Raw genomic sequence first — 15,051 nt, 5'->3', positions numbered from 1 at the left:
TAGCCGATCATTTAGAGTTGAAAACAGCAGGTCTGGGACAGGTAGGGGTTTCGTAGCCGCAGGCAGAACAGTTGAAACTGGAATAGCAGCAAGGCCAGGCGGACTGGGGACAGCAAGGTGTCATCATGCCCGGTAGTCCTGACGTATGGTCCTAGGGCTCAGGTTCTCAGAGAGAAAGAGAGAACGAGAGAATTAGAGAGAGCATACTTAAATTCACACAGGACACTGGATAAGACAGGAGAAGTACTCCAGGTATAACCAACTAACCCCAGCCCCCCGACACATAAACTACTGCAGCATAAATACTGGAGGCTGAGACAGGAGCGGTCCGGAGACACTGTGGCCCCATCCGAAGAAACCCCGGACAGGGCCAAACAGGAAGGATATAACCCCACCCACTCCGCCAAAGCACAGCCCCCCGCACCACTAGAGGGATATCCCCAACCACCAACTTACAATCCTGAGACAAGGCCGAGTATAGCCCACAGAGGTCTCCACCACAGCACAAACCAAGGGGGGAGGGCGCCAACCCAGACAGGAAGATCACGTCAGTAACTCAACCCACTCAAGTGACGCACTTCCCAGGGACGGCATGAAAGAGCACCAGCAGGCCAGTGACTCAGCCCCTGCAACAGGGTTAGAGGCAGAGAACCCCAGTGGAGAGGGGAACCGGCCCGGCAGAGACAGCAAGGGCTGTTCGTTGCTCCAGCCTTTCCGTTCACCTTCACACTCCTGGGCCAGACTACACTCAATCATATGACCTACTGAAGAGATAAGTCTTGCTCATAACACTCATAACAGATAAGAATATGCTCATAACACCTTGACTAACGCTTCCTCTGGTTTGTCTCCTTTTCTGTGTGCTCTGGGTTATCAACCTCCCTGTTCCCTTCCCAAGAGAGGGAACTTGCGGTACCTCGGTGCAGTCCCACATGCGCCGCTGCTGCAAGGTCTGGAGGAAGGGCCAGGGTAGCTCTGTCCCGAGCTTCGGGCGTACATGCAGAGGCAAGCCAACCGTCACCGGTCCCAGGCTCCCGGTTACTCTCCTGGTCAAGAGGTATGGCTGAAGTCACGGGACCTTCCATTGAAGGTGGAGTCGAAGAAGATGGCGCCTCGTTTTATAGGACCGTTCAAGATACTGTCTATTGTTAACCCCTGCGCGGTTAAGCTACAGCTTCCTGCCTCCCTACGGGTTCATTCCACCTTTCATGTTTCCCAGATTAAGCCTGTGTCGGTTAGCCCTTTGTGCCCGCCCTCTCGTCCCCCTCCTCCGCCCAAGATCGTGGGTGGGGGTCCGGTCTACACTGTCCGGCGACTTCTGGATGTTCGCCGCCGGGGTCGTGGTTTCCAGTACCTGGTGGATTGGGAGGGTTATGGTCCTGAGGAACGTTCCTGGGTGCCCAGGAGCTTCATTGTGGATCCTGCTCTGGTTCGTGAGTTTCATAGGTTACATCCTGATAAACCCTGTCGGCCGCCAGGTGGCGTCCGTAGAGGGGGGGTACTGTTAGGCCTACTGCTGCTAGGTAGCTCTCTCTCTGCTCTCTCCCTCCCCTCTGTCTGTCCTTGATTGCAGGAGTGAAGTCTGGTGTGCGGGAGTCAGGGTTCCAGCTGCAGCTCATTCACCATAATCACCTCAGCCTTTAAGACCCGGTCAAACTTTCCACTCATCGTCAGATCATAGTCAAGACAACCATGTTAGTCTCGCTGCCGACTCAACCTGTCTGTTTTCGCTCTTGTGTTTTTGGACTGTTTATTTACTTTTTCTCCTGTGCCACAGATATTTGGAACCTGACTCCTGCCTCCGCTTCACTCCTGCCACCACCATCCTGCTCTCCACTATCGGGCCTCTCCTTTGGACTCACCACGGACACTAGGACATTACGGTACCACACCTGCCCTGACCTGGATCTGTACCCTCCTGTAACCTGGACTTGCTCTTCCCCATTTATTGGAAACCTGGACTATTGAACATTATAATAAACCTGTTAAAACTTCTCTGGCTTGGTGTACTTGTCTGCATTTGGGTTCTATCCAGTTAAATCATAACACACACACACTGAACTCACACACACTGAACACACACACACTGGACACACACACACTTTACACACACACACTGGACACACAGTGGACACACACTGGACACACACACACACACACACTGGACACACACACACACACACACACACACTGGACACACAGTGGACACACAGTGGACACACACACACTCACACTGGACACACACACACACTGGACACATTTCCATGTGTTGTATTTTGATGAAAGGAAATCCCATATAGCCTACTGGACAGGACTTTGCTATGGCATCTTCTGTTTGGGTGTCTCAGGTCAGGTCTGAGCCATGATCAGAATGTGTCTCTGTGTCTATTTCCAGCCCTGCCATTTCTACCTGTCCTGATCTAGTGTTTCACCCCTGACCTCCTCACACCGTCTCACTGTCCATGTCTGCTTTTAGCTCCCACCTCTACTTCACTGTGTTATAATGGACCTTATGCTTGTTATGTCACCTCTGGAACCAGTTATCAAACATACTGACCTTTCTGACCCTATCCCATGGCCCTACTTTCTACAACTGAACATTTAAATTCCTCTATGAGTTTTGTTTCGTGTCCATTTACTTATGTATGTATTTGTTGTATATTGGGGTTGTGCTGCAGAGTATCATGGGGGTTTGTATGTGTTGAGATGATCACGTTCCAGATAAATGGTTGAACTGATTCCTGTCTCCTTTCTCATCATTATTGAATTGTTATACAGACGTGGTTATGAAACCCACGAGACATAACAAAAGATTGGCGATGAGTAAGTCTGAATCTACAGGAACTATTCTGTCTGGAAGAAGTGGGTTTTTACAACTGTTTAAAACTGTTGTTTTCTGTGGTACAGTCTAGGCTAATGTTAGCACAGTGTATTGCTAGCAGAGGCGAGTGCATAGTCGAGCTAGCTAAGAATGAGAGTTAACCAGTGGTGTAAAGTACTTAAGTAAAAATACTTTAAAGTACTACTTAAGTTGTTTTTTGGCGTATCTGTACTTAACTTTACTATTTATATTTTTGACTACATTTACTTTTACTTCACTACATTCCTAAAGAAAATAATGTACTTTTTACTCCATACATTTTCCCTGACACCCAAAAGTCCTCGTTACATTTTGAATGCTTAGCAGGACAGAAAATGTTCCAATTCACACCCTTATCAAGAGAACCTCCCTACTGCCTCTGATCTGGCAGACTCACTAAACACAAATGCTTTGTTTGTAAATTGTCTGACTGTTGGAGTGTGCCTCTGGCTGAATGTAAATTTAAAAAACAAGAAAATCTTCTGGTTTGCTTTATGTAAGGAATTTGAAATGATTTATACTTGTACTTTTACTTTTGATACTTTAGTATATTATAGCAATTACATTTATCTTTTGATACTTAAGTATATATAAAACCAAATACTTTTAGACTTTTACTCAAGTAGTATTTTACTGGGTGACTTTCACTTTTAGTTGAGTCATTTTCTATTAAGGTATCTTTACTTTTACTCAAGTATGACAATTCGGTACTTTTTCCACCACTGGAGTTAACATCGTCATGGACGGCAGAAAAGGACTCGAGACGGACATCGGAGCGGGAAAACAACGTGATTAAAAAGGGAGGAATATGCAGTGATTAAAGGATAGGACATTTATTCAACTGTGAAGACAAAGCTTTTATTTAAAACTGCTAAATGAGCGAACTTACGAGGAAACTTCAGTGAGTGAAGTGAATGAAGATCATGTGACTGAGGAAAATATTGCTTTGGTTGAGGAACAATACTGAAGTGAGTGACAATCAGGAGCTTATTGAGAAACGACAAATTATTGGAATTGTTGGAAACATTGGACAGTTTGATGAAAGTATTGAGCAGTGGAGCTCATATACAGAACAGTTTGAATATTTTGTTCTTGTAAATGACATGGATGAGGACAACATTGTGCCTACATGTTTTAGTGTAATGGAGCAAAATACATTTAATTTACTAGGCAGCCTGCTACAGCCAGACAGAACAGGTAATAAGACGTATGGGGATATTGTGAGATACTTAAAGGACATTTTTCACCAGAACCACTAGTTAATGCTGAAAGGTTCAGGTTCCACAGGAGACATCAGGAAGAGGGAGAATCAGTAACAATGTTTGCTGCTGCATTAAAGAAACTACCAGAACACTGTGAGTTTAATGCTGTTCAAATGACATCATTAGAGACAGACTAGTATGTGGGCTACGGAGTGAAGCTACACAAAATAGACTGTTGACTGAAAGTCATCTGACCTTGGCAAAGGACATTGAAATCAGTGTGTCCATGGAACTAGCTGCTAAAGAGGCTCATCAGTTGAGTTCATCAGGAACTTAGTGGGTTCATCTAACAATCCTAATCATCAGCTGATACATTTTTAATCTCATACACAGGGTAAACCTTCCACCTAGAAAACATCATTTAATATAAATCACAACCGCTCCTCTGTGTGATCTATGTAATCAAGGTGCCTTGGGCTACTTTAATCATATGTACTGGGAGTGACCAGGGGACATGTTTTGGAAAGAGGTATCCTCATACCTTGTTCCCCCAAACTGTTATTACTGAATGATAATTCACCACTGTCATTACAGCAAAGACATATAATGTTGTCAGGTTGGACAGCAGATAAAAAGATGTTGGAACTAAGATGGCAACCACCACACCTCATTGGATCAACACTTTTATAGATATCATTTATTTAGAACTATCCACTGCTAGGATCCATGGGGCCAAACAACAATTGCAGCTGAAACCATAAAATAACTCCTGTAGTGGGTTTTACCCAACAGATTGACCGTTAATTATCATTTTTGTGCAAATGTGTACCTTGATTTAGTATTTCATTTAATGGAGATCAGGTTGGGTGTGTTGGGGTGGTCCCAGGAGGGGTTGGAGGGTGGGTTGGGTTGGTCCCAGGAGGGTTGGGGGGTGGGTTGGGGTGGTCCCAGGAGGGGTTGGAGGGTGGGTTGGGGTGGTCCCAGGAGGGGTTGGAGGGTGGGTTGGGGTGGTCCCAGGAGGGGTTGGAGGGTGGGTTGGGGTGGTCCCGGGAGGGGTTGGAGGGTGGGTTGGGGTGGTCCCAGGAGGGGTTGGAGGGTGGGTTGGGGTGGTCCCAGGAGGGGTTGGAGGGTGGGTTGGGGTGGTCCCAGGAGGGGTTGGAGGGTGGGTTGGGGTGGTCCCAGGAGGGGTTGGAGGGTGGGTTGGGGTGGTCCCAGGAGGGGTTGGAGGGTGGGCTGATGCAGCTGAGGTGGGTGATTGTATATGTGGTTTATTATAATTGTATTTATCTGCAATAACTAGTTTCCATAATATACTGATATATATTTTAACAGTATTGTGTCTCTAACTGTATAACCATTCCTGCTGCTATTTGTTCTGATATACACTACCGTTCAAAAGTTTGGGGTCACGTAGAAATGTCCTTGTTTTCGAAAGAAAAGCATTTTTTTTGTCCATTAAAATAACATCAGATTGATCAGAAATACAGTGTAGATATTGTTAATGTTGTAAATGGCTATTGTAGCTGGAAACGGCTGATTTTTTATGGAATATCTACACAGGCGTGCAGAGGCTATTATCAGCACGTTGTGTTTGTTAATCCAAGTTTATCATTTTAAAAGGCTAATTGATCATTAGAAAACCCTTTTGCAATTATGTTAGTACAGCTAAAAAAATGTTGTGCTGATTAAAGAAGCAATTTATCGCATGGAATAGCCTTCATTTCTCAGAACAGAATAGACTGACAAGTTTCAGAATCTGACCATTTTGATCCTGTAATCAAACCCACAATTGCTGATGCTCCAGATACTCAACTAGTCTCAAGAAGGCCAGTTTTATTGCTTCTTTAATCAGCACAACAGTTTTCAGCTGTGCTAACATAATTGGAAAAGGGTTTTCTAATGATCAATTAGCCTTTTAAAATGATACACTTGGATTAGCAAACACAACGTGCCAATTGGAACACAGGACTGATGGTTGCTGATAATGGGCCTCTGCACGCCTATGTAGATATTCCATTAAAAATCAGCCATTTCCAGCTACAATAGCCATTTACAACATGAACAATGTCTACACTGTATTTATGATCAATTTGATGTTATTTTAATGGACAAAAAAGAGATTTTCTTTCGAAAACAAGGACATTTCTAAGTGACCCCAAACTTCTGAACGGTAGTGTACATATAATGATAATACTAATAGTAATAATATGAATGTAATATAATTAAAGGGGATCCTATTTGGTGTTTGGCAGATGGGAAGGATATCTGTATATGGTAGAGATACTGTATATACCTTTGTGTGATTGTAGTCTGTCACTGTCTCCGGTTTCTTCTTCTGGTCACCGCCGGTGGCAACAGTGGGGGTGCATGGTGCTGAGGAAGCTAACACTTATTTATTTTACATCTGTACACCGTGAGTGTTGCTTTACCACTCTCCATCACACCGTGAGTGTTGCTTTACCACTCTCCATCACACCGTGAGTGTTGCTTTACCACTCTCCATCACACCGTGAGTGTTGCTTTACCACTCTCCATCACACCGTGAGTGTTGCTTTACCACCCTCCATCACACCGTGAGTGTTGCTTTACCACACTCCATCACACCGTGAGTGTTGCTTTACCACTCTCCATCACACCATGAGTGTTGCTTTACCACCCTCCATCACACCGTGAGTGTTGCTTTACCACTCTCCATCACACCGTGAGTGTTGTTTTACCACTCTCCATCACACCATGAGTGTTGCTTCTGCCTTTGTTTGTTCACTGTTCTGAGCACCATAGTCTTCGTTACGTTCTGTTTCATCTCAGCCGTCTCCCCCACCCTGATAATCAAGTGTTTTATTGGTATCTTCCACTAGATGGCAGTAAACACCTGCTGTAAATAGACTTTACAACAGTACGTGTTCGGTTTCTTGGTCCTGGTGACTCCTGGGCCCTTATTCATAAAGGCAGTTTCCCAGAGGAGGAGTGCTGATCTAGGATCAGGTCCCCCCTGTCCATTTAATCTGTTTCATTATGATCTAAAAGGAAAAACTGATCCCAGATCAGTACTCCTACTCTTTATGAATACTGTCACAGGTGACTCCTCAAGATGAGGCTCATGATTTATAAGTTATATTCTTTAAGAATCAATTAATATCATGAATTGAACTGCTTTGCCATGAACAGATCTGTGAGGTCTTAACTTAAAGGTGCTATATAGACTTTATGGTTATTTTAATGGGGTTGAACATTCATCACATCAGATTGTGTAAAGGATTTTAGGAGTTCAGAAAAATACTGACTGACCTCACCCTCTCTGACCTCACCCTGCTGAAACACACCCAAGTAAAGACCACATAGCTACAGTTATATGCTTGTCAGGTTTTACCCACTTTTACAGCCAATGTATGGACTGGTATCCATATGAATCAGTGGAATATACTGACTAGTTAACCACCTCCCAATAAGGGTTCAGCAAATCTATTTTATTGGTCACATACACATATTTAGCAGATGCTATGGAGGGTGTAGTAAAATGCTTGTGTTCCTAGCTCAGTGCAGTAATATCTAACAATACACAACAATACACACAGATCTAAAAAGGAAAAGAATGGAATTAAGAAATATATAAATATTAGGAGGACATCAAGCATACAGCACTAAACAGACAGACATCTCAGGACATCAACAACTCCTGACTTCCTCTCCTTGTCTCCTCTCCTTGTCTCCTATCCTTCATCTCAACTACATGAGAGAACTGGACAGGTGAAAGCAATGTTTCCACACCTAATACTATCTTAAGGGTCCAAGACAAATGCGCTGTAAGACGTTGGTACCCAGGTGATAATGTGTCTCTCTCCTCACTGATTGAATGATGTCAATGGATGAATGTCACGATGGTTTATAGACTGGATGGACCAAGGCGCAGCGTGATAAGCATACATGTTTATTTAAACGAATAAACACACGACAAAAACAACAAACGAAACGTGAAGTCCAAGGTAGCACACAAACATACCATGACACGGAACAAGATCCCACAACCCACTGGTGCCAATAGGCTGCCTATGTATGGCCCCAATCAGAGACAACGAGCGACAGCTGCCTCTGATTGGGAACCACACTGGCCAACATAGAAATAGACATACTAGATATCACCATAGAAATAAACACAACACGGAATATACAAACCCTGACTCAACAAATAAACGTCCCCTGAGTCAGGGCGTGACAATGAATGGGCGATGGAAACGGATAATTGTGCACGTTACTTTACAATTGAATTTGAATGAACTGAACGATGAGGAGGGTGAAGAGGGTGAATTTAATTTAGAACAATGGTGTGATGATGATGAAGATTTGTGGGTGTTGTGGGTGGTCTAATTATTTTTACACATTTTGCCATGTGGTGTAGAGAAAATATTGTAGTTTTAAAGCAAGTATTCTGCAGTTATACACATTTTGCATTGGGGTGGAGAGAAAATGTAGCAATTTTATAACCAATTTCATGCAATTTTACATATTTTGCCATGGCGCAGAGAGAATTATTGCAGTTTTAAAGCAAATGTCCTGCAATTTTACCCATTTTGCCAAGATTGCTTGAGTTATCTTAATTAATTCAGACGATTTTGAGTGTATACTGGCTACGGCATCTCAAAAAGGACAAATAGGACTACTGCCTCTTTTTTCACGATTTTCAAGCGAAGGTCTTTTAAGGTCTTTTTAAGGGAGTATACTAGAACACTCGTTGGGTTTGGCTAGCAGAGTTCAGCGCCAGCCGAACTGAAGCATTATTCATGAGATTGATTAATGAGTTAAAACACGGGTAAGGCCACAATACAGGGTCCCATACAATCAATAAATTACTCTTGTTTTCATATCTTTTCTTGGATATCTTTTCACCGATATTTAGTTATGTAATTCATCCTTTACAATTGTTTACGCACTATTTTTCAAGCTTTGGCACTCATGTCTACAGCAAATAATATGACCGTGAGCCTTGCAGGTTGATATAATTCTCTTTTACGTTTTACTTTGTAAAAATAAGCTGTTACTGGACTGTATTACTTACTATAACTCTATTACTAATCACATCTATAAATACTATTTATCAAATGTATTACATTGTCATGTTTTTATTGTATGGGAAACTAAAATATGCTACATGTTGCAGTAGGCCTTTGTAGAATATGATACAACGTCTAATCCTGAATGCTGATTGGTTATAATATAAAACATATCCTTACATTCATTTTATGTACTTCTAAATATACAACTATTCAAAATAAGTAACAAAATATTCTTAAGACATGACTGCATTTAATCAAGCAATATATATTTTTTAGATGGTATTTATTTAGATCGATAACAATCCAGCAGATGAATCTGATGCGTATGCTAAAGGAGATGCCCAACAACGTCCCCTACTGAAGTCTGAACGGTCTATAATGCAGTGCCTTCAGAAAGTATTCACACCCCTTGAATTTTTCCACATTTTGTTGTTACACAGCCGGAATTAAAAATGGATTAAATTGAGATTTTGTGTCACTGGCCTACACACAATACTCCATAATGTCAAAGTGGAATAATGTTTTAGAAATTATTTTAAAATGAAAGATGAAATGTCTTGAGTCAACAAGTATTCAACCCTTTTGTTATGGCAAGCCTAAATAAGTTCAGGAGTAAAAATGTGCTTAACAAGACACATAATAAGTTGCATGGACTCACCTGTGTGCAATAATAGTGTTTAACATGATTTTTGAATGAAAACCTCATCTCTGTACCACACACAAACAATTATCTGTAAGGTCCCTCAGTCAAGCAGTGAATTTCAAACACAAATTCAACCACAAAGACCAGGGAGGTTTTCCAATGCCTCTCAAATAAGTGCACCTATTGGTAGATGGGTAAAAATAAAATAAAAAGCAGAATATTTCTTTGAGCGTGGTGAAGTTATTAATTACACTTTGGATGGAGTGTCACTACAAAGATACAGGCGTCCTTCTTAACTCAGTTGCCGGTGAGGAAGGAAACTGCTCAGGGATTTCACCATGAGGCCAATGGTGACTTTATAACAGTTAGAGTTGAATGGCTGTGATAAGAGAAAACTGAGGATGAATCAACAACATTGTAGTTACTCCACAACACTAACCTAATTGACAGAGTGAAAAGAAGCCTGTACAATCTGAAACTTTTGTTGTGTCCGGCACACCCCACTCTTTCCGACACCACCATTCTCTTCTATAGCAAATAAAACATGTATCTTCTGAATGAAGCTTGTAAGGTCAGTACAGTAGCCTCTGCTTCAGAGAGGGGAGGGGCAGGGAGCCTAAACACACCCACTGGTAAAGACTTTCAGCTAGCAGGCAGAAGCTGGAATAAGTTGGAGTGACAGAGTGAGGGCTTTGCATAAGCACTTCATAGCGTTTTTTTGTGTGACTCGTAAAATAACGTTATTAACCAGTTGTTTTTAAAATATCAGTTCTGTTCTGGAACACTATCGATCTCTTTCGTTCCCGGTTCTGTTGCTGTTCCTTGAAAACATTTTTTTCTGGTTTTCGGTTCTGTTGATCTTGCTTCCTCTCGACTGCCTTTCATTTTTGAAGACAATTATTTTCATTGTTAGAGCGGCCAATGGAGTATCTGGTCAATAGATCGGTTTTCAACCAATATTCGAAAGGTTTCCATGCGAATGTTCTAAAATCTGCATAAAACAATATGCGCATTTTCCCTCAAACTGATTTTTTGTGGATAAAAGACTGTACATGATAACGTAATTACTTTTGTGGTTAAATTCCCATGTACCACATGAAAAACACAAGTTAAATGGGTTTCCATCGCATCTTCAACTCTACTGATGGTTTTGTCACTAAAGCTGTTGCATTATATAGCAAATGTGCCCACTCTGGCCATGACACATGCCAGCAACTCACAGATACAGTGTGGGTATGGCTATATCGATATTATTTGTATTTCACAAATGGCAGCAAAGCATCGATCATCATGTTAGCTGAATAAGACCCTTAATATTTATTGGAAAGGAGCATCAAGCTCGTCACCGTGCACTTTCACCAACCTGTGTTCATCATAACTTGAGAAATACTGTCCACCATGAGAAAGCCTAAAATGTAGTCACAGAGGATAAATAGCTTATTTTAAAAATAACCTAGGCCCCGTGTAGCTCAGTTGGTAGAGCATGGTGTTTACAACGCCAGGGTTTTGGGTTCGATTCCCACGGGGGGCCAGTATGAAAATGTATGCACTCACTTTAACTGTAAGTCGGTCTGGATAAGAGCGTCTGCTTAATGTCTAAAATGGAAATGGAGTGTAGCACAATAACAAGGCATACTGTCGGGAATGTGCGGCAAATCTGTAAGAGAAACTTTAAAACATGTTTAGGACTATAATTTCCTCCTCATATTGTAGCATACAGTATGTCTAGACACACCCAGGCCTAGGCTATTGATGGATTCAAGTTCGTTTTCATTGATCTCAGATTCTCAGTTTTTCAGTGTCAAAATAGCCTGTCATTTCGATCATTTGAGCGGTATTGCGCTTTCAAGACAAATGGGAACTCGGGAAAAACAGTATGCATTACCGCCACCTACTGTACTGGAGTGTGGGCCAGAGAACGTCTTGTGGACTAGAGCGCCAGTTAACCCCCCTCCTGCCTGAACGTCTTGTGGACTAGAGTGCCAGTTAACCCCCCCTCCTGCCTGAACGTCTTGTGGACTAGAGCGCCAGTTAACCCCCTCCTGCCTGAACGTCTTGTGGACTAGAGCACCAGTTAACCCCCCTCCTGCCTGAACGTCTTGTGGACTAGAGCGCCAGTTAACCCCCCTCCTGCCTGAACGTCTTGTGGACTAGAGCGCCAGTTAACCTCCCTCCTGCCTAAACGTCTTTAGGACTAGACACTAAAAGCTAAAGCAAAAGCATCTGAATCTTTTGTTGTGTCCGGCACACCCCACTCTTCCCGACACCACCATTTTCTTCTCTAGCAAATAAAACATCTATCTTCTGAATGAAGCTTGTAACGTCAGTACAGTAGCCTCTGCTTCAGAGAGGGGAGGGGCAGGGAGCCTAAACACACCCACTGGTAAAGACTTTCAGCTGGCAGGCAGGGAGCCTAAACACACCCACTGGTAAAGACTTTCAGCTGGCAGGCAGGGAGCCTAAACACACCCACTGGTAAAGACTTTCAGCTGGCAGGCAGGGAGCCTAAACACACCCACTGGTAAAGACTTTCAGCTGGCAGGCAGACACTGGAATAAGTTGGAGTGACAGAGTGAGGGCTTTGCTTTAGCACTTTATAGCGTTTTTTTGTGTGTGACTCGTAAAATAACGTTATTAACCAGTTGTTTTTAAAATAACAGTTCTGTTCTGGAACACTATCGATCACTTTCGTTCCCGGTTCTGTTGCTGTTCCTTGAAAACATTTTTTTCTGGTTTTCGGTTCTGTTGATCTTGCTTCCTCTCGACTGCCTTTAACTTTTTAAGACAATTATTTTCATTGTTAGAGCGGCCAATGGAGTATCTGGTCAATAGATCGGTTTTCATCCAATATTCGAAAGGTTTCCATGCGAATATTCTAAAATCTGCATAAAACAATATGAGCATTTTCCCTCCAGAGATGTTTCCATCAAACTGACTTTTTGTGGATAAAAGGCTGTACATGAAAACGTAATTACTTTTGTGGTTAAATTCCCATGTACCACATGAAAAACACAAGTTAAATGGGTTTCCATCGCATCTTCAACTCTACTGATGGTTTTGTCACTAAAGCTGTTGCATTATATAGCAAATGTGCCCACTCTGGCCATGGCACATGCCAACAACTCACAGATACAGTGTGGGTATGGCTATATCGATATTATTTGTATTTCACAAATGGCAGCAAAGCATCAATCATCATGTTAGCTGAATAAGACCCTTCATATTTATTGGAAAGGAGCATCAAGCTCGTCACCTTGCACTTTCACCAACCTGTGAAGTTCATCATAACTTATTTCATCTGTAGCCTAAAACTGCATGCTTTCCCGAGTCGTAGTGGGAGGACCACGCAACATATCGCGTGACTCCAAGTTTACTTTGATATGATGGTTATAGTATATTATCAGTGCTTAATTTGATCCGGATCCTGCCGGAACTGGATCCGGCACCTCTCCGTTTTGGACTGTTTTGTTCAGGAACCTATTCGGCCGGATCCGGTACCTCTCCTGGCATGAAAGATAATTGTCACTTTTAGCAATGTAAAAATTCTAATAATCTCTCCCAGAACTCTCTCTGCTCTGACAGACATGAGCCTCCAACTCTCATCTCTCCAGCATTGCCCATCATTTATAGAGCCACGCCAAGGGTTCTGGAGGAGCTGCAGCTCGCCTGATCAATTCAAATACATTTTACAAAGTTATAGAATTACTGCTGTCTGTTCAGAAATAAATGAAATAATTCAAAATAGCCTACTACACAATGAGAAAGCCTAAAATGTAGTCACAGAGGATAAATAGCTTATTTTAAAAATAACCTAGGCCCCGTGTAGCTCAGTTGGTAGAGCATGGTGTTTACAACGCCAGGGTTGTGGGTTTGATTCCCACGGGGGGCCAGTATGAAAATGTATGCACTCACTAACTGTAAGTCGGTCTGGATAAGAGCGTCTGCTAAATGACTAAAATGTAAATGGAGTGTAGCACAATAACAAGGCATACTGTGGGGAATGCGCGGCAAATCTGTCAGTTAAACTTTAAAACATTTTTAGGACTATAATTTCCTCCTCATATTGTTGCATACAATATGTCTCCACACACCTAGGCATAGGCTATTGATGGATTCAAGTTCGTTTTCATTGATCTCAGATCTCAGTTTTTCAGTGTCAAAATAGCCTGTCATTTCGAGAATTTGTGCTTTCAAGACAAATGGGAACTCGGGAAAAAATGAGATAGAATCTTGACATCAGTGGTCTTCAAATCAGGAAAGTCGGAGCTCTAGAAAGAGGCCAGAATTCCCAGTTGATTGACCGTTTAAAACAAATGTTTCCAGTCGGAGCTCTAGAAAGAGACCAGAATTCCCAGTAGGATGACCGTTTAAAACAAATGTTTCCAGTCGGAGCTCGTTTTTTCCCCATTTCCCAGTTGTCTTGAACTCATTAAAGTCGGAAGTCTGAGATTTCCCAGCTCAGAGTTTCCAGTTGTTTTGAACACGGCATTAATAAAGATTATGCCAGAGTCTGCAGTCAAGTAAAATGACGTGGAATTGCATGAAATGCGTTTATAAAAGGCCAAATTGCTAAAACACTAAAACCCATTGGCTGAACAAAGTTCTCAGTTGCCTGGACTCATTTAGCTAATTATGCAGTCTGTTGTCAATACCTTAAACCATTTCACATGGTAAAACACAATATGCAGATCTCACTTGGACTTTTCAGCAAAACTCTAAACACGTTCTCATTCTCCAAACACATTCTGCACTCTAATGCACATGTCATCCATACTGGTAAACACAAGTGGCAACAATCAAATACAAATAGAGAACACATGTCATTGATTGAACACAACCACTCAAAATGGATGTAACCTGTTTCAAATGATGCGACACAACCAATATAAGCCAGTTCAGAGAGCAAACAGGTTGTTGAAGGTGGGAAGGAGAAAGTCTGAGAATGGATAGAAGAAACAATGTGAGAGGACGAGGACGAGTGCGTATGCGAGGTGGGCGACGAGGAGGAAGAGGAGGAGGGCAAGAAAGAGGAAGAGGAGGACGAAGAGGAAGAGACAATGATGGAAAAACATGAAATTTGTTTTGAGATTTAAAATGTACTTCTCCCTGAGAACTGTATGTTTTGAACAATGTGTTTTCTATTTTTCGGTGTATTGTTTACTGACTGCTTGAGAGTGTTTATCATTTTGATCACTTTGTTCATGATTTGAGAGCAGTGTTTGATTTTGAACACAGGTAAAAACTGTTTTGAGGGCGAATGTTTCATTTTGCGAGAGGAGTCAGAGGTTTAGTAAA

The 15,051-nt window shown here is 42.2% G+C and overlaps 1 non-coding gene across 1 annotated transcript; it reads left to right on the top strand.

Moving 5' to 3' along the window:
- The first annotated feature begins 13,570 nt into the window (after positions 1 to 13,570).
- trnav-uac lies at positions 13,571 to 13,646 on the top strand. Its single transcript has one exon. It is a non-coding gene; the product is annotated as a tRNA-Val (tRNA).
- Positions 13,647 to 15,051: the final 1,405 nt, after the last annotated feature.

Source organism: Coregonus clupeaformis, unplaced genomic scaffold (genome assembly GCF_020615455.1).
Source record: "Coregonus clupeaformis isolate EN_2021a unplaced genomic scaffold, ASM2061545v1 scaf0729, whole genome shotgun sequence".
Lineage (NCBI taxonomy): Eukaryota > Metazoa > Chordata > Actinopteri > Salmoniformes > Salmonidae > Coregonus > Coregonus clupeaformis.
Note: the sequence above shows the minus strand (reverse complement) of the source record. Positions and strands in the feature narration are given on the sequence as shown.